The following is a 20,600-nucleotide window of genomic DNA, read 5'->3' as shown; positions in this document are numbered from 1 at the left end:
GTCCATTTTATTGGCATAGAGCTGCTGGTAGTAGTCTCTTATGATCCTTTGTATTTCAGTGTTGTCTGTTGTGATCTCTCCATTTTCATTTCTAATTTTGTTAATTTGGTTCTTCTCTCTTTGTTTCTTAATGAGTCTTGCTAATGGTTTGTCAATTTTGTTTATTTTTTCAAAAAACCAGCTTTAGCTTTGTTGATTTTTGCTATGGTCTCTTTAGTTTCTTTTGAATTTATTTCTGCCTTAATTTTTAAGATTTCTTTCCTTCTACTAACCCTGGGGTTCTTCATTTCTTCCTTCTCTAATTGCTTTAGGTGTAGAGTTAGGTTATTTATTTGGCTTTTTTCTTGTTTCTTGAGGTAAGCCTGTAATGCTATGAACCTTCCCCTTAGCACTGCTTTTACAGTGTCCCATAGGTTTTGGGTTGTTGTGTTTTCATTTTCATTCATTTCTATGCATATTTTGATTTCTTTTTTGATATCTTCTATGACTTGTGGGTTATTCAGAAGCGTGTTATTTAGCCTCCATATGTTTGAATTTTTAACAATCTTTTTCCTGTAGTTGAGGTCTAATCTTACTGCACTGTGGTCAGAAAAGATGACTGGAATGATTTCAATTTTTTTGAATTTTCCCAGACCAGATTTATGGCCCAGGATGTGATTTATTCTGGAGAAGGTTCCGTGTGCACTTGAGAAAAAGATGAAGTTGATTGTTTTAGGGTGAAATGTCCTATAGATATCAATTAGGTCTAGCTGGTCCAATGTGTCATTTAAGGTTTGTGTTTCCTTGTTAATTTTCTGTTTAGTTGATCTATCCATAGTTGTGAGTGGGGTATTAAAGTCTCCCACTATTATTGTGTTACTATTAATTTCCTCTTTCATACTCGTTAGTGTTTGCCGTACATATTGCGGTGCTCCTATGTTGGGTGCATATATATTTATAATTGTTATATCTTCTTCTTGGATTGATCCTTTGATCATTATGTAGTGTCCTTCTTTATCTCTTTTCACATCTTTTATTTGAAAGTCTATTTTATCTGATATGAGTGTTGCGACTCCTGCTTTCTTTTGGTCTCCGTTTGCATGAAATATTTTTTTCCAGCCCTTCACTTTTAGTCTGTATGTGTCTCTTGTTTTGAGGTGGGTCTCTTGTAGACAGCATATATAGGGGTCTTGTTTTTGTATCCATTCAGCCAATCTTTGTCTTTTGGTTGGGGCATTCAACCCATTTACATTTAAGGTAATTATTGATAGGTGTGGTCCCGTTGCCATTTACTTTGTTGTTTTGGGTTCACGTTTATACAACCTTTCTGCATTTCCTGTCTAGAGAAGATCGTTTAGCATTTGTTGAAGAGCTGGTTTGGTGGTGCTGAATTCTCTCAGCTTTTGCTTATCTGTAAAGCTTTTGAATTCTCCTTCATATCTGAATGAGATCCTTGCTGGGTACAGTAATCTAGGTTGTAGGTTATTCTCTTTCATTACCTTAAGTATGTCCTGCCATTCCCTTCTGGCCTGGAGGGTTTCTATTGATAGATCAGCTGTTATTCTTATGGGAATCCCTTTGTGTGTTGTTTCTCCCTTGCTGCTTTTTTTTTTTTTCCTTGCTGCTTTTAATATTTGTTCTTTGTGTTTGATCTTTATTAATTTGATTAATATGTGTCTTGGGGTGTTTCACCTTGGGTTTATCCTGTTTGGGACTCTCTGGGTTTCTTGGACTTGGGTGGCTATTTCCTTCCCCATTTTAGGGAAGTGTTCAGCTACTATCTCCTCAAGTATTTTCTCATGGCCTTTCTTTTTGTCTTCTTCTTCTGGGACTCCTATGATTCGAATGTTGGGGCATTTCACATTGTCCCAGAGGTCCCTGAGGTTGTCCTCATTTCTTTGATTCTTTTTCTTTTTTCCTCTCTGCTTCATTTATTTCCACCATTTTATCTTCTACCTCACTTATCCTATCTTCTGTCTCCGTTATTCTACTCTTGGTTCCCTCCAGAGTGTTTTTGATCTCATTCATTGCATTATTCATTTTTAATTGACTCTTTTTTATTTCTTCTAGGTCTTCATTAAACCTTTCTTGCATCTTTTCAATCTTTGTCTCCAGGCTATTTATCTGTAACTCCATTTTGTTTTCAAGATTTTGGATCATTTTTATTATCATTATTCTAAATTCTTTTTCAGGTAGATTCCCTATCTCCTCCTCTTTTGTTTGACTTGGTGGGCATTTTTCATGCTCCTTTACCTGTTGGGTATTTCTCTGCCTTTTCATCTTGTTTAGATTGCTGTGTCTGGAGTGGGCTTTCTGTATTCTGGAGGTCTGTGATTCCTTTTTATTGTGGAGGTTTACCGAGTGGGTGGGGTTGGACAATTGGCTTGTCAAGTTTTCCTGGTTAGGGAAGCTTGCGTCGGTGTTCTGGTGCATGGAACTTGATTTCTTCTCTCTGGAGTGCAATGGAGTGCCCAGTGATGAGTTTTGAGATGTGTCTATGCGTTAGGTGTGACCTTGGGCAGCCTGTATGTTGGTGTTCAGGGCTATGTTCCTGTGTGCTGGAGAATTTGTGTGGTATGTCTTGCTCTGGAACTTATTGTCTCTTGGGTGGTGGTTGGTTTCAATGTAGGTATGGAGGCTTTTGTACGGTCTCTTATTACTTAAAGTTCCATGTAGTCAGGAGTTTTGTGGTGTTCTCAGGTTTTGGGCTTAAGTCTCCTGCCTCTGGATTTCAGTTTTATTCTTCCAATAGTCTCAAGACTTCTCCTACTATACAGCACTGCTAATAAATCTTCTAGGTTAATGGCGAAAGATTCTCCCCCGTGAGGGACGCCCAGAGAGGTTCACAGAGTTACATGAAGAAGAGGAGAGGGAGGAGGGAGATAGAGATGAGCAGGAGGAGAAAAAGGGGGACTCAAGAGGAGAGAGACTGATCTATGCAGTTGTCTGTTCTCAAAGTGTTCTCCGTAGCCCAGACACCCACAAAGATTCACAGAATTGGATTGGGAACAGAAGGGGAAAGGAGGAAATAGAGGTGTTCTGAGGTAGAAAACGGAGAGTCAAGATTGGGAGAGAATAATCAACACACTCCTGATTAAAAATGGGAACTGAATGTTGGATTCTTAAATGTCCACAATTTATATCATATACTGAAAAACAAAGATTAGAAATCTAGAGTAGAGATTAGACTCTTAAAAATACAGTCCATGTTCAGTTTGTGCCGAATTTTCTCATAGAACTAAATACAAACAGATGCAATCATGTGTTTCCTTCTCTGCCAGTCCCCCATAAGATCACAGTTGTTGACTGAGGGAAAAGAAACAATTGGGTAAGAATTTCATGAACATTTCTTAATCCAATGAGATTTGTTCAAACCTAACCTTTCAGATATCATTCTGACTTGATGGTATATTGCTGGCAATCACTGAGCATCTTCATTGCAGTAAATTTACCACCTGGTTTTTCACTTGGGAGGGTATATACTCTTTGTCTCAGAGACCTGAATCCTCAGATATTGACATGAGCTTTTGGTCAAATTACTTATTCTGAAACAGGAGGTATAATTGAAGCCATCATCTAAGTAATTTATGAACATCTGTTCCCAGTGTCCAAGGTATATCTATCTCCAAGCTAAACAAGTAAATTGGGAAGAATGTGTAATAGAAATTAATGCCTTCTATTGTTTATTTTTGTTGTTGCTGCTGTTTTTGTTGTTGTTGTATGGTGAGCTTTATATATGCATGTCTATCAGAGATATGTTGTTATTTTGGTTACACTGTACTGGTAGGGAAACTATATTCCATGGGCTTACATTTGGATATAATAAGAATAAAAAAAAAAAAAACAATGAAAGGAAAAAAAAAAACCAAAAAACAAAAACCAAAACACACACACAAAATTTTAGAAATATATATGAAGTTTGGTTTAAAAATAGTGCTTCTCTCTTTTTTTTTTGTAAGGTTATAGTGTAATGAAAATGAAAATTAAGGAGTAGTAGAGGAGTAATAGAGGACTTTAAAAGGAAATAAGAGAAAAAGAAAAATAGAAAATAGAAGAGAAAAAGGAAAAAAAAAAAGAAAAAAAAACAACACAAGAAAAAAAATTTTTTTTCCTAATTAAGAAAATTATAAAAATCTATGAAAATGAAAGTTAAGGAATAATGGGGGAGTAATAGGGAATTTTAAAAGAAAATATAAGAGAAAAAAAAAGTAAAAATACATCTAGGAATTTCTCTGGAGCTGTTGCGGTCAGTGTGGGTTCGGTTCAGTTTCAGATAGCTCCTCGTTCCAGCTTACACTTCTTGATATCTACAGGCCCCTTCCGGTGTAGTCGGTGTTACCTACAGGGATTTTAATCTGTTGCACCGGTCCCTTCTGAAGCGGTTCCCTTTGTTTATTTGGCTTCTGTTTGCCTGTCTCTTCCGTGCCTAATTTCCGCCCTGACACAGGCGGGCGGAAGTGGTCTCTTGTTCAGGTAGCTAGTTCCGGCGCGCTGCGGGGAGGGGCTGGCGCTGCTTTCCTGTCTATGCTGCTCAGGCTCCCGGCTGCTCTACATGCAGCGTGCCCTGCGCTGCGTGCGGTTCCACCCCTCGGGTGTTCCACAAAATTGCGGAACAAAAGCTGCGCCTACGTTTTTTGCCTACGCCGTCCGAGTGGCTCAGGCAGCCAGGCGCTTGACAGGCGCACTCTTCCCGGGTGTGGTGCGCCTTCTCCCTCCGCGTCCCCAGCCCAGTCCCCGCCCGCGCCAGTCGGGTGTCTGAGCCCTGTGTCTCTCCGTGACCCTCCCAGCGGATGTCGACCCTCCAGAATCTCAGGAGGTCTTTGATTAGAAAGTGGAGGCCTGTTTGCAGTGCGGTAGGGGATGCGGTCCTTGGGGCCGGAGTCTGCCCCTTTCCCCTCCCCCCTGCCTCCAGCCTCCGGCAGGGCAGGGCTGGGTCGGTCAGCAGCCTGCGAGCTCTTCTCTGGACTTGCTCGGTCCCTTTGTTCTGCGAACGGCCGGCTGTGTGTTCGGGCTGGTTAATTTTCTCTTTCTCTTTTACTGCCCCACAGTTTAAGTTGGTAATTCACAAAAGCTCCCTCCAATTGCCCTCATGGCACTCAGGCCCTGTCGTTACCCTAAGCAATGCCGCCCGCTCCTCTCCGTTCTGCCCCCACTTGCTGGTGGCGGATGCAGGCGTTTGGGGTACTTTTCTGCTGGGAGTTGCTTTTAGGCACGTAATCTGTTAGTTTTATTTATTGTTCCCCTCCCAGTCAGGTTGCCCTCTGAGATTCAAAAACTTCCCCCAGACCTGCCAGTGCGAGGGATTCCTGGTGTTTGAAAAATTCCTCTATTAAGAGTCCTTTCCCGGGACGGATCTCCGTCCTTAGCTCTTTTGTCTCTCTTTTTATCCTTTATATTTTGTCCTACCTCCTTTCGAAGACAATGGGTTGCTTTTCTGGGTGCCTGATGACCTCAGCTAGCTATCAGAAGTTGTTTTGTGAATATTGCTCTGCGATCAGTTATTCTTTTGATGGATTTGTAGGAGAGAAAGTGGTCTCCCCATCCTATTCCTCTGCCATCTTGGCTCCTCCTCCCTTTGTTTCTTAGTGAGTCTTGCTAATGGTTTGTCAATTTTGTTTTTTTTTTCAAAAAACCAGCTTTTAGCTTTGTTCTTTTTTGCTATGGACTCTTTAGTTTCTTTTGCATTTATTTCTGCCTTAATTTTTAAGATTTCCTTCTTTCTACTAACCCTGGGGTTCTTTATTTCTTCCTTCTCTAATTGCTTTAGGTGTAGAGTTAGGTTATTTATTTGACTTTTTTCTTGTTTCTTGAGGTAAGCCTGTAATGCTATGAACCGTCCCCTTAGCACTGCTTTTACAGTGTCCCATACGTTTTGGGTTGTTGTGTTTTCATTTTCATTCATTTCTATACATATTTTGATTTCTTTTTTGATTTCTTCTATGATTTGTTGGTTATTCAGAAGTGTGTTATTTAGCCTCCATATGTTTGAATTTTTAACAATTTTTTTTTCCTGTAATTGAGATCTAATCTTACTGCACTGTGGTCAGAAAAGATGACTGGAATGATTTCAATTTTTTTGAATTTACCAAGACTAGATTTATGGCCCAGGATGTGATCTATTCTGGAGAAGGTTTTGTGTGCACTTGAGAAAAAGTCAGGTTTCTTTTTAAATGTTGATTTTGTTAATGGTTACTGTAAGAGTGTCTTTTAACCCAGGAATATTTTCCAACTTTGCAGGAAATGGAAGTGAGTGGAAGTTGTCCATGTACCGTGACAGAGTCAGTATCAAAAATAGCATCACACAGATGAAAAGACACTAGAGAGTGCTACCAGAAAGCAAAGCATTTTTCATTGTATTTTGAATTTGGAAGAGGTGTTGTCAGAAAATATTGTAATTTGACCTTCTGAGAAAGCAATATGAACAGTTTAATTTGGGAAATATTTAATTTCTTACAATTTCTCATGTACTAGCCTCCCCTATAATAATTATTAGGGAGTGGTGAAGGCAATCTCTGACAGTGTTTGGAAAGAATATTTATTTTTATTTATTTGGCTGTGCTGCATCTTAGTTGCAGCATGGGTATCTAAAGTTGCTGCATGTGGGATTGTGTTTTCTGACCACAATTCGAACCAGGTCCCCTACATTGGGAGGGTAGAGTTTTAGCCACTGGACCACCAGGGAAGTCCCTCTGCTAGATTTTATGTGTGGTATTTGTTACTCTTTCTGCCCTAGGGTAGGTATTAATATGATCCTCATTATATGGATAGGGAAACTAAGGCTCTGCAAGTTGAAGTAGCTTTCTAAAAGTCCAGAGCTTATAAAAGCAGATAATAAACTCATGTCTGAAGAACCTCAAATTTTCCTTGCTTTTTAGAAACAACATGTTATCTCCTTTATGAAACTGACCACATTTTGTTTTAGAAAGGTGGAAGATCTAGAAAAAAAAACAACTGAGAAATTATTTAAAAGAGGGGGATGTGGTAATGGCCTTGAGGGAATAGGGACCTAGAATCACATTTATTTTCCTGGAAACCAGGATCAGTTCTTTTGGAAATTTTAAGCATTCCCTCAGCTCTTGCCACTTCTTCATATTTGCAATATTTTCTTTATTTCCCTAAAATTGTTAGAAAGGTGTGAAAATAATAAAAACATCGCGTTAGTGCTATAGAAACCAGGGAAGGACAGGAGAGGCACCTGGCTTCTGAATAAAGGTGTCAGGTGGAAGGGGGAGGCAACAGGAGGTAGAAAGGAGATACACATTCTGGTCCCCAAGCAAAGAACAAAGGGAAAAGGAGGAAGGCTGCTGAAAGCATCAGTGAGAACTGATCTTGGATGTTCATGGCCCTCAAATTTCAGGCTCAGAAACACCCAGAATGAGACGTGACACTTGAAAGTGGATGCTGATTATTTTATTGGTGAACTGAAGACAGACTGCCTTCTTCCAATGTCATGGCTTTCTGAAGGACTGGTGTCTTCATACTCATGCTCTGAAAAGCAAAAGAGAAGGTTCTTACAAGGTGGGCAGGTGGTTTCTAATCCTTGCAGATAACAATGAAGGGAAGTAGCTAAGAGCCCACATTTCCCTTCTCTTCCACATGTCTTCCCTTCTACCCTCCTTTCCCTTTCCTTCCCTTCCCTTCCCTTCTCTTCCCTTCCCTCTCTCCCTTTTCTTCTTCCCTTTCCCATTTCCTTACAAATTTCTTTTGATTTGTCATTTTTATGCACCTAATAGATAATGTGGTCTAAAATCTTGCTTTCAAGATAAAAGGTTGTTCTTAGCTTGTTTATCTCTTGGTTGCTATTTAAGGTGTTCAAATATATATTTACAAAGATGGTTACTGCAACCAATTTTTAACTAGTGAAAAACTGAAATTGGCCTAAATGTCCATTGATACAGAGTTGGCCAAAGAAATCATGGCACAGGCAGACAATGGATTAGGAAAATTAAAAAGTAAACAAAATGAGGATTAAATGGACCCATATAACTCAAATAAATGTTACAAATATTTTAAACAACTATGCTATTTGAAATAAGCAACCTATTAATCTGCAGAAAGTAAGACATCATTTTTGGACAAAATGTATAGTTATGTTTTAAATGGTATAAGTGTTTCCAAGAGGATGTTCAAGAGTTAACTGTGGTGGACCTTGGGGAAGGAAGCGGGAAGGTAGGATCCAGATGCCTTTCATAGTTAGCCTAATACTTTTCTGTTCAGTTATTTTTTTTTACCTTGACCTTGTACTAATTGAAAAGGAAATATTTTAGTCAGATAAATTTAGCAACATAAAATTAAATTATCATTCAGTAGGGACACTGGACCTGAGATGCCTGTCAGGTGGAAACTTGAGATGAGAGGGTCATTGAGCCAGAGAAGTAGGAGAGAAAAGGACAAGGGAGAACATGGTGTACTTCCTCATCACCGGACCACTTTAGGACAGGTGGTCATCGGAGAAAAGGCGATGTATGATCCTTGTTTCTCAAAATTGAAATCACCTTGGACAGATTGTAATAAATACGACATTTTGCTACCTTATTTTAGACTACCTGAATAGAACCTTTAAAACTTGTGTCCTGGACTATGCAATTTTCACACATTTTCTGTTGATTCAGTGACCCACTAAAGTATGAGACCTGTAGGGCCAGGGCCCTTGATGGAGAGTGAGCTGGAGTCATACCTGTCAATGACTCTCAGATTACTCGGATGGTGAGTCTTCATCTGGACTCTCCTCAGGTTGCTCCTCTGGTGGGGGTGGATTTGGCTGAGGTTCATCACTTGGTGGGGGTGGATTTGGCTGAGGTTCATCACTTGGTGGGGGTGGTCTTGGCTGAGGTTCATCACTTGGTGGGGGTGGTCTTGGTGGACGTGGTCCTGGCTGAGGTGGTCCTGGTGGAGGTGGCCCTGATGGAGCTTCCTCATCATCGTTTTCATCAATAGGAGAAGGTGGTTGTCCTCTGCGTCCTCTGTGTTTTCCACGAGATCGTATGAAAAAGTCCTCATCTGAGCTTGAGTCTGAGCTGGTTTCATCTGCAGGGTATGGCACAAAAAGACAGGAACTAGGTGATGGAAGTCTCCCCTCTCATTTTGATCTCTGATTAACTTTTCAGACAGTCCCTTACTCCAGAACCCGTCTCTCAGCTGCCAGCTTCCTCTCTACTCACTTCTTTTTGCAGTACTCCTGTTCACCCACATACTAGTGATACTGAGTCTTAGTTCTTTGCTTTTGAGAAAAACAATTTGGCCAAAAGAAGGTGATGGATATTTTAGAATTGGCAGACGATGTCTACAAGGACAGAAGAAAAGCAAAGGGATTAACCATGTCAGATATGCTGCCAGATATATTTTGGGTCACTGACATAGCTTGCCAACTGTGACTCCAAGTCTGGCCTGTGGAGAGTGTATGTGGAACCCTCTGGCTCTAAAATGAGGTGGAGCAATAGTTGGACGAGAGAGAGAGAGAGAGGGAGAGAGGGAGGGAGGGAGGGAGAGAGGGAGAGAGGGAGAGAGAGAGAGAGAGAGAGAGAGAGAGAGAGAGAGAGACATGATGTCCTACACAGGAGTCACAGGAGTCACTAAATAACTTGCAAATTTTAATTAGGTACTGTGACACAGCTGAGCAGAGAAACAGGAGAAATGAACCAGACCTAGCTTCTTTGCACTTTTTCTAAACTACACATTTAAAGAGAAGAATACAACTACACATTTAAAGAGAAGAATACTGAGGAAGAAGGAAACAGTCAGTAGAGGGGTTGATCCTCAGTAAGCTGCAGGAGTCAGAATTGTGACTCCTTCCCTTTGTTGTCCTCTCTCAAGCATCGTTTCTGGCCTGAGGGCACAGGCAGCATTTCCAGTGTCATCCAGGCTAGACATCATGTTATTCATGTTAGGGCCTTACTCATGGTCCCCAAGACCAAGGATAGAAAGGACTGCCTTTATCTTTAGTGTTTCTAACACTGATTATAACCTTCACAAGATAATGATGATAACAGGACACAGGAGAATTGCAAAGTTGCTAATGAAAAAAAGAAAGATGAGGGAGGATTAATTGCAACTTACCTAATACGGTTCTCAGAGACTCTTCACTGCTGCTTTCTAGGAAAAGAAGCAGAAGATGAATCTATATCCTTCAAGCTTCACAATGTTCTACAGGAAAATGGCACACTCTGTATATACTCTAAGATATTATAAATTTTCAACTACTATCTGTGATGCCTTTGCAAAAGAAAGAGGACATGAAGGTATGGCAGGGTTATTATTGTGCTGAGGATCAACCTCGAAGTCAAAAGAGACCTTTTTGTCCTTCCTAGGATCCCTTAAACCCTAATGCTAGTTTAGGTTAAGTGCTGAATATTTCAGTGTTATATTTTAGTGTCCTTCTGCCCTCAATTCATGGAATACTTTACTTATATTAACATGGTTTCTCAAGGTAGAAGGACCAGGAGTAAACATGTGGATACAATCTTGCCATATTGGGCACAACATTCTGAAATATTAAATATTGGTGAGGGTAAAATGAGACCACTGTGCCCTGGAATCTCCATATCTCTAGGTAGACACAGAGAGATTTATTACTCTCGTCTCTGTCTCTGAAGTAGCTCTGAATGGACTTCACCTCTTTCAAGCATCCCCTAGAAAGGGCACCTTCATCCAGTGCCTTCTCTGATTATCACAGCATCTTCATGATGGAACTTGTCTGTGCCAGTCTTGCCTTTTTGCTATGCATCCTTCATAGAACAGAGATAAGTCTTAATTTGTCATTCCTCTGCTTAAAAATTCTGTGCTGGTTTCCAGTTGTACTAAGTTTGAGGCCTTCACATCACAGAGGAGGTGAAGGACCTTCCTCTTGTCTTAAGCAGTCTGCAGCCACATCTCTCACTTATGTCTCCTCTTTACAAGCTTCCTCACTGCAGTGTGATCCCCCAAGCCCCAAGCAGAGTCTCAGCACCCTCCCCCCTTATTCTTACCAGAAACTGAGCCTTGAGCTGAGCTCAGGGCCAGCAAGGCCACTGAGAGCAGGATCAGCAGCATCTTGGAAGAAGCTCTGGATTTGCTCTCAACTCTGCACTGGGAGAAGCCAGGCAGATTCCTTTATAAAGGGGGTCATAACAATGGTATCTTTGAATTCTACCTGGGCTGATCTTGTCACCGGGTTAGACAGGGTTATAGCTGTGACTAATCCCAGCAGGATGGAATGAATAGAATGTTATTATTGTGCCATTTCTAAAAGGTACAACATGTGACGTGGGTAAAGCTTTTGAGGGAGAATGTCCAAGCATTCAGCACAGATATTAGAACTGTTCTGTCAACATTTAATTTTCAGTCTTTTTGGTGAAATCATTTCTTTGTCCTTCCAAGTGTCATTTGTGTGTGTTTTGACTGTGATCTCTGGACTTCATATCACCCAAACTCCATTATTTTGTTATTTGTTTACCTATGTATATGATACATTGTAAAACATTTTGATGATAGAGATCATTTTGGTTTATTTATGAAATATATGTGGATAGCATCCTTGGGCACACATGGATGGTAGAAGGCTGACCCTCATTCTTTTCAGGCCACCAGATATCATCTAGTTCTATCTGTTCTCTAATAGGAAAGTATTGGTGTTGTCCAACAAAGTAACCTAAGACTTTCTATTCTTGTAAATATCTTAGGAGTTACAATATTTAGTAAAAGCAAAGGTAGACACAGAATCTACAATAGGCCTTATAGGACTGAATGAAATGAATATACATCTTCTTGAATGGATCATGTTATTCTGTTCTATGTCTCTAAGACTTCTTCTCTTTTCTAGCTTCTTTGTGAGATTCTGTTTGATTTCTTTCTGCTAGGAGATATATTTAACCTCCCTGTCTTCCACTGATAATTTCATAGCCGCACTTATGCACTTCCAAAAGATGGTCTTATGTTCCTTTCAAGTCTTCAATTTCATTGCCTTGATCTTATATTTTTCAGTGAGTTTCCATGCTAGAACATGTTTTCTCAGATTATTCTTAAACACAGGGAATTTTGTCTAGAATATTCTGACACTCATTCTCCTCACTGTCTACACTAAACTTATTTTTTGATATTTTCTCTCCTTAATCCAGCCACTGTATTTAACTTTCATTTGTATCTTATTTTTTGTTATGCATTTTGGAGGATTTTTGTTGTTGTTGTTTAATTAAGGCCTATTCTTCACTAGATTTGTTGACTTTTATTTAAAAATTTCATAATGAGGTACTGGGTTTCCAAACTTTTATTTTGGATTACCTGCATTCTTCTTTACAGTTGCTGAACTCTTCCTCTGATCTTAACAGGTGAGTAGGAAAAAAAAAAAATTCTTTTCCTCATGTACATTAGTTTGCTTTAAAATCAGCAATACATTCACACAGTTTTCTAGTACCTTATTCTTCTGCCTTCATAAAAAGAAGCTTGTATAGAATTTTTTTTTTTTTTTTCGGTTGCTGGTACAGACACCATAACAATGAAGATCATGTGTTTGCTACTTTGAGTACAATGATACAAAGTTCTCTGGTGAGGCATGCTGCTGCTGCTAAGTAGCTTCAGTCGTGACTGACTCTGTGCGACCCCATAGACGGCAGCCCACCAGGCTCCGCCGTCCCTGGGATTCTCCAGGCAAGAACACTGGAGTGGGTTGCCATTTCCTTCTCCAGTGCATGAAAGTGAGAAGTAAAAGTGAAGTCGTTCAGTTGTGTCCGACTCTTCACAACTCCATGGTGTTGGTTAAAACTGTGGATGCCTCTTTTAACTGGGCAAAACTTTGATTCTTTAATCACAATAACTCTAAACGTTAGAAATCCCAGAGAGAAAGCCTGGTCAAGGAACTGTCAATCAAAATGTGTATTTGTAAATCTCTTGCACTACTTCCAGTCTTTTGCCTGAGAGTTTCTCCCAGGTTCTGGTCTCCAGCGATGAGAGCCACAGAAGGCATTTCTCGCCATCTCTGTGTCCAAGTGTCTGTAGATTCTGCTTACCACTATGTCTGCAACATGAGGGGGTCTGAAACTTTCGATGGCTCTTCCTCTGAATTCAAAGAGAAATGCAACCATAACTTCTTCTATATGGAACCTAAAGCAACACATATCTCCCTCCTGGTTGTATGGAGACATGGAAGAAGAAAGGAAGCAGATATCCTTAAAAGAAAGGTTTTGTTGAAATGGTTAGCAAACGACTCACTTTTCCTCCAGGTGGACTTATCTTTTAAAAAAATTTATTTATTTATGTTTGGCTTCACTGAGTCTTTGACGTATGTGGGCTTTCTCTAGCTGCAGCAAGCAGAGGCCACTCTTCGTTGCAGTGTGTGGGTTTCTCACTGCAGTGGATTCTCTTGTTGCAGAGCACAGGCTCTAGATCCACAGGCTTCAGCAGTTACAACATATGGACTCAGTAATTGTGGCACATAGATTTAGTTGCTCCGTCCCATGTGAGAACTTCCTGGACCAGAGATCGACTCTGTGTCCCCTGCATTGGCAGACAGATTCTTACCCACTGTGCCACCAAGGAAATCACATTTTTGTGTACTTTATAGAGAATACTCTGTATATAACCAGTGTACACCAAAACTGAAATTCTGGGTCAAAAGGTATGCAGGTAGCAAGTGTTAACCTCTCAAAGATATCTGTAATTAAAGAAATAGGAGTAGTTCATGAAATTACTGGCTTGCTCACATCCTCTCAGTTCCTTGATATCTGTTACTTTTATCTTTTTGTAACGCAAATATACACAAAAATACTTACTGTGTCTCTTCCTGATATCAGTGAGAGTTAAATTCCTTTTGTATGATTATTGACCTTTTTATGTGTCCTTGTGTGTGTGTACTTAGAGTTCTTATCTATCTCTGACTGGTAGAAAGATAGTTCAGACCACATTTTGAATAATGTATATGAGGCTAAACTGTCCCAAGAATACAGAGTGCAGACAGTATTAATACCTAAAGAGCAATCAGCACTATCATTTAGGACAGTGAAGGCCCAATGATCAGACCCTGCCAAAGCCTCTGTAGTGTGTTCCTGCTTGGAAGATGAATCTGAGTAAGTGGGGGTCAGGTTTTCTGGAGTATGAATTGCTGCCTCCAGGTTTCAGTGGTACAAGAGTCAGGCTGAGATGGCTGTGTGAGTGTAGAGGTCAATGTAGATTAAAGCCATGGACAACTCCTATGAGTAGGGTCACCATCCATCTCATAGTTTAACAATTTTCAGGATGACTACCGAGTAAGGAAGCATACACCCAGGTATGAACACAGTTTTCACCCTTAGCTTCTCAGCTTAGTCTAGCCTGGTCCAGCACATTTCAGGACAAAGAGCTACAAACTTGAAACAGTGATCAAGAACCCATTTGGTGTGGCAATCCTGCTGACAGTCTCTTCCAGCAGCTAGTGTGCCAGATTTGTAATCACATATATTATTTTCATATTTTTTGAAGTTTTGCTATTGTTGGGCTTATCATATATTATGGATATCAACCCTGTGCATGAGATATAGTCTATAAATATTTGCTCCTAGTTCCTAATATGAATGTCTTTTAATTTTGTTTTTGGTTTTTTTTTTTTTAATCTTTTTTTTTTTTTTTTAAATTGGTTGGAGGCTAATTACTTAACAATATTTCAGTGGGTTTTGTCATACATTGATATGAATCAGCCATGGATTTACACGTATTCCCCATCCCGATCCCCGCTCCCACCTCCCTCTCCACCCGATTCCTCTGGGTCTTCCCAGTGTACCAGGCCCGAGCACTTGTCTCATGCATCCCACCTGGGCTGGTGATCTCTTTCACCATAGATAGTATACATGCTGTTCTTTTGAAATATCCCACCCTCACATTCTCCCACAGAGTTCAAAAGTCTGTTCTGTACATCTGTGTCTCTTTTTCTGTTTTGCATATAGGGTTATCGTTACCATCTTTCTAAATTCCATATATATGTGTTAGTATGCTGTAATGTTCTTTATCTTTCTGGCTTACTTCACTCTGTATAAGGGGCTCCAGCTTCATCCATCTTATTAGGACTGGTTCAAATGAATTCTTTTTAATGGCTGAGTAATATTCCATGGTGTATATGTACCACAGCTTCCTTATCCATTCATCTGCTGATGGGCATCTAGGTTGCTTCCATGTCCTGGCTATTATAAACAGTGCTGCGATGAACATTGGGGTGCACGTGTCTCTTTCAGATCTGGTTTCCTCGGTGTGTATGCCCAGAAGTGGGATTGCTGGGTCATATGGCAGTTCTATTTCCAGTTTTTTAAGGAATCTCCACACTGTTTTCCATAGCGGCTGTACTAGTTTGCATTCCCACCAACAGTGTAAGAGGGTTCCCTTTTCTCCACACCCTCTCCAGCATTTATTGCTTGTAGACTTTTGAATAGCAGCCATCCTGACTGGCGTGTAATGGTACCTCATTGTGGTTTTGATTTGCATTTCTCTGATAATGAGTGATGTTGAGCATCTTTTCATGTGTTTGTTAGCCATCTATATGTCTTCTTTGGAGAAATGTCTGTTTAGTTCTTTGGCCCAGTTTTTGATTGGGTCATTTATTTTTCTGGAATTGAGTTTCAGGAGTTGCTTGTATATTTTTGAGATTAATCCTTTGTCTGTTGCTTCATTTGCTATTATTTTCTCCCAATCTGAGGGCTGTCTTTTCACCTTACTTATAGTTTCCTTTGTAGTGCAAAAGCTTTTAAGTTTCATTAGGTCCCATTTGTTTAGTTTTGCTTTTATTTCCAATATTCTGGGAGGTGGGTCATAGAGGATCTTGCTGTGATTTATGTCAGAGAGTGTTTTGCCTATGTTCTCCTCTAGGAGTTTTATAGTTTCTGGTCTTACATTTAGATCTTTAATCCATTTTGAGTTTATTTTTGTGTATGGTGTTAGAAAGTGTTCTAGTTTCATTCTTTTACAAGTGGTTGACCAGTTTTCCCAGCACCACTTGTTAAAGAGGTTGTCTTTTTTCCATTGTATATCCTTGCCTCCTTTGTCAAAGATAAGTTGTCCATAGGTTCGTGGATTTATCTCTGGGCTTTCTATTCTGTTCCATTGATCTATATTTCTGTCTTTGTGCCAGTACCATACTGTCTTGATGACTGTGGCTTTGTAGTAGAGTCTGAAGTGAGGCAGGTTGATTCCTCCAGTTCCATTCTTCTTTCTCAAGATTACTTTGGCTATTCGAGGTTTTTTGTATTTCCATACAAATTGTGAAATTATTTGTTCTAGTTCTGTGAAAAATACCATTGGTAGCTTGATAGGGGTCGCATTGAATCTATAGATTGCTTTGGGTAGAATAGCCATTTTGACAATATTGATTCTTCCAATCCATGAACACGGTATGTTTCTCCATCTGTTTGTGTCTTCTTTGATTTCTTTCATCAGTGTTTTATAGTTTTCTATGTATAGGTCTTTTGTTTCTTTAGGTAGATATACTCCTAATTATTTTATTCTTTTTGTTGCAATGGTGAATGGTATTGTTTCCTTAATTTCTCTTTCTGTTTTTTCATTGTTAGTATATAGGAATGCAAGGGATTTCTGTGTGTTAATTTTATATCCTGCAACTTTACTATATTCATTGATTAGCTCTAGTAATTTTCTGGTAGAGTCTTTAGGGTTTTCTATGTAGAGGATCATGTCATCTGCAAACAGTGAGAGTTTCACTTCTTCTTTTCCTATCTGGATTCCTTTTACTTCTTTATCTGCTCTGATTGCTGTGGCCAAAACTTCCAACACTATGTTGAATAGTAGTGGTGAGAGTGGGCACCCTTGTCTTGTTCCTGATTTCAGGGGAAATGCTTTCAATTTTTCACCATTGAGGGTGATGCTTGCTGTGGGTTTGTCATATATAGCTTTTATTATGTTGAGGTATGTTCCTTTTATTCCTGCTTTTTGGAGAGTTTTAATCATAAATGAGTGTTGAATTTTGTCAAAGGCTTTCTCTGCATCTATTGAGATAATCATATGGTTTTTATCTTTCAATTTGTTAATGTGGTGTATTACATTGATTGATTTGCGGATATTAAAGAATCCTTGCATTCCTGGGATAAAGCCCACTTGGTCATGGTGTATGATTTTTTTAATATGTTGTTGGATTCTGTTTGCTAGAATTTTGTTAAGGATTTTTTTCATCTGTGTTCTTCGGTGATATTGGCCTGTAGTTTTCTTTTTTTGTGGCATCTTTGTCTGGTTTTGGAATTAGGGTGATGGTGGCCTCATAGAATGAGTTTGGAAGCTTACCTTCATCTGCAATTTTCTGGAAGAGTTTGAGTAAGATAGGTGTTAGCTCTTCTCTAAATTTTTGGTAGAATTCAGCTTTGAAGCCATCTGGTCCTGGGCTTTTGTTTGCTGGAAGATTTCTGATGACAGTTTCGATTTCCTTGCTTGTGATGGGTCTGTTAAGATCTTCTATTTCTTCCTGGTTCAGTTTTGGAAAGTTATACCTTTCTAAGAATTTGTCCATTTCATCCAAGTTGTCCATTTTATTGGCATAGAGCTGCTGGTAGTAGTCTCTTATGATCCTTTGTATTTCAGTGTTGTCTGTTGTGATCTCTCCATTTTCATTTCTAATTTTGTTAATTTGGTTCTTCTCTCTTTGTTTCTTAATGAGTCTTGCTAATGGTTTGTCAATTTTGTTTATTTTTTCAAAAAACCAGCTTTTAGCTTTGTTGATTTTTGCTATGGTCTCTTTAGTTTCTTTTGCGTTTATTTCTGCCCTGATTTTTTAAGATTTCTTTCCTTCTGCTAACCCTGGGGTTCTTCATTTCTTCCTTCTCTAATTGCTTTAGGTGTAGAGTTAGGTTATTTATTTGGCTTTTTTCTTGTTTCTTGAGGTAAGCCTGTAATGCTATGAACCTTCCCCTTAGCACTGCTTTTACAGTGTCCCATAGGTTTTGGGTTGTTGTGTTTTCATTTTCATTCATTTCTATACATATTTTGATTTCTTTTTTGATTTCTTCTATGATTTGTTGGTTATTCAGAAGCGTGTTATTTAGCCTCCATATGTTTGAATTTTTAACATTTTTTTCCTGTAATTGCGATCTAATCTTACTGCACTGTGGTCAGAAAATATGACTGGAATGATTTCAATTTTTTTGAATTTTCCCAGACCAGATTTATGGCCCAGGATGTGATCTGTTCTGGAGAAGGTTCCGTGTGCACTTGAGAAAAAGATGAAGTTGATTGTTTTGGGGTGAAATGTCCTATAGATATCAATTAGGTCTAGCTGGTCCATTGTGTCATTTAAGGTTTTGTTTCCTTGTTAATTTTCTGTTTAGTTGATCTATCCATAGTTGTGAGTGGGGTATTAAAGTCTCCCACTATTATTGTGTTACTATTAATTTCCTCTTTCATACTCGTTAGTGTTTGCCGTACATATTGCGGTGCTCCTATGTTGGGTGCATATATATTTATAATTGTTATATCTTCTTCTTGGATTGATCCTTTGATCATTATGTAGTGTCCTTCTTTGTCTCTTTTCACATCTTTTATTTGAAAGTCTATTTTATCTGATATGAGTATTGCGACTCCTGCTTTCTTTTGGTCTCCGTTTGCATGAAATATTTTTTTCCAGCCCTTCACTTTTAGTCTGTATGTGTCTCTTGTTTTGAGGTGGGTCTCTTGTAGACAGCATATATAGGGGTCTTGTTTTTGTATCCATTCAGCCAATCTTTGTCTTTTGGTTGGGGCATTCAACTCATTTACATTTAGGGTAATTATTGATAGGTGTGGTCCCGTTGCCATTTACTTTGTTGTTTTGGGTTCACGTTTATACAACCTTTCTGCATTTCCTGTCTAGAGAAGATCGTTTAGCATTTGTTGAAGAGCTGGTTTGGTGGTGCTGAATTCTCTCAGCTTTTGCTTATCTGTAAAGCTTTTGAATTCTCCTTCATATCTGAATGAGATCCTTGCTGGATACAGTAATCTAGGTTGTAGGTTATTCTCTTTCATTACTTTCAGTACGTCCTGCCATTCCCTTCTGGCCTGGAGGGTTTCTATTGATAGATCAGCTGTTATCCTTATGGGAATCCCTTTGTGTGTTATTTGTTGTTTTTCCCTTGCTGCTTTTAATATTTGTTCTTTGTGTTTGATCTTTATTAATTTGATTAATATGTGTCTTGGGGTGTTTCACCTTGGGTTTATCCTGTTTGGGACGCTCTGGGTTTCTTGGACTTGGGTGGCTATTTCCTTCCCCATTTTAGGGAAGTTTTCCCCTATTATCTCCTCGAGTATTTTCTCATGGCCTTTCTTTTTGTCTTCTTCTTCTGGAACTCCTATGATTCGAATGTTGGGGCGTGTCACATTGTCCCAGAGGTCCCTGAGGTTGTCCTCATTTCTTTTGACCCTTTTTTCTTTTTTCCTCTCTGCTTCATTTATTTCTACCATTTTATCTTCTACCTCACTTATCCTATCTTCTGTCTCCGTTATTCTACTCTTGGTTCCCTCCAGAGTGTTTTTGATCTCATTCATTGCATTATTCATTTTTAATTGACTCTTTTTTATTTCTTCTAGGTCTTTATGAAACATTTCTTGTATCTTTTCAATCTTTGTTTCCAGGCTGTTTATCTGTAACTCCATTTTGTTTTCAAGATTTTGGATCATTTTTATTATCATTATTCTAAATTCTTTTTCAGGTAGATTCCCTATCTCCTCCTCTTTTGTTTGACTTGGTGGGCATTTTTCATGTTCCTTTACCTGTTGGGTATTTCTTTCCTTTTCATCTTGTTTAGATTGCTGTATCTGGAGTGGGCTTTCTGTATTCTGGAGGTCTGTGGTTCCTTTTTATTGTGGAGGATTAACCCAGTGGGTGGAGTTAGACGATTGGCTTGTCAAGGTTTCCTGGTTAGGGAAGCTTGCGTCAGTGTTCTGGTGCGTGGAACTTGATTTCTTCTCTTTGGAGAGCAATGGAGTGCCCAGTAATGAGTTTTGAGATGGGTCTATGCGTTAGGTGTGACCTTGGGCAGCCTGTATGTTGATGTTCAGGGCTATGTTCCTGCGTTGCTGGAGAATTTGCGTGGTATGTCTTGCTCTAAAACTTATTGTCTCTTGGGTGGTGGTTGGTTTCAGTGTAGGTATGAAGGCTTTTATGAAGGCTTTTGGACAGTCACTTATTACTTAAAGTTCCATGTAGTCAGGAGTTTTGTGGTGTTCTCAGGTTTTGGGCTTAAGTCTCCTGCCTCTGGATTTCAGTTTTATTCTTCCTGTAGTCTCAGGACTTCTCCAACTATATAGCGCTGATAAGAAAACTTCTAGGTTAGTGGCTAAAAGATTCTCCCCCATTAGGGATACCCAGAGAGGTTCACAGAGTTACATGAAGAAGAGGAGAGGGAGGAGGGAGATAGAGATGAGCAGGAGGAGAAAAAGGGGGACTCAAGAGGAGAGAGACAGATCTACGCAGCTGTCTGTTCCCAGAGTGTTCTCCATAGCCCAGTCACCTACAAAGATTCACAGAATTGGGTTGGGAAGAGAAGGGGAAAGAAGGAAATAGAGGCGTTCTGAAGTAGAAAACAGAGAGTCAAGATTGGGAGAGAATAATCTTCGGTTTAAAAATAGGGCTTCTCTTCTTTTTTTTTTTTTTGTAAGGTTATAGTGTATTGAAAATGAAAATTAAGGAGTAGTAGAGGAGTACTAGAGGACTT

General features: G+C 39.4%; 1 long non-coding RNA gene across 1 annotated transcript; it reads right to left on the bottom strand.

Annotated features, from left to right (window-relative positions):
• Nucleotides 1-7,371: 7,371 nt before the first annotated feature.
• On the bottom strand, nucleotides 7,372-8,767 carry LOC122680413. Its single transcript, XR_006336694.1, has 2 exons — nucleotides 8,657-8,767; nucleotides 7,372-7,467 (listed from the first exon to the last, which is right to left on the bottom strand). It is a non-coding gene; the product is annotated as an uncharacterized LOC122680413 (long non-coding RNA).
• Nucleotides 8,768-20,600: the final 11,833 nt, after the last annotated feature.

The sequence above is a fragment of the Cervus elaphus genome, chromosome 22 (assembly GCF_910594005.1).
Source record: "Cervus elaphus chromosome 22, mCerEla1.1, whole genome shotgun sequence".
Taxonomy (NCBI): Eukaryota; Metazoa; Chordata; class Mammalia; order Artiodactyla; family Cervidae; genus Cervus; species Cervus elaphus.
This window is presented reverse-complemented; position numbering and strand designations above follow the sequence as displayed.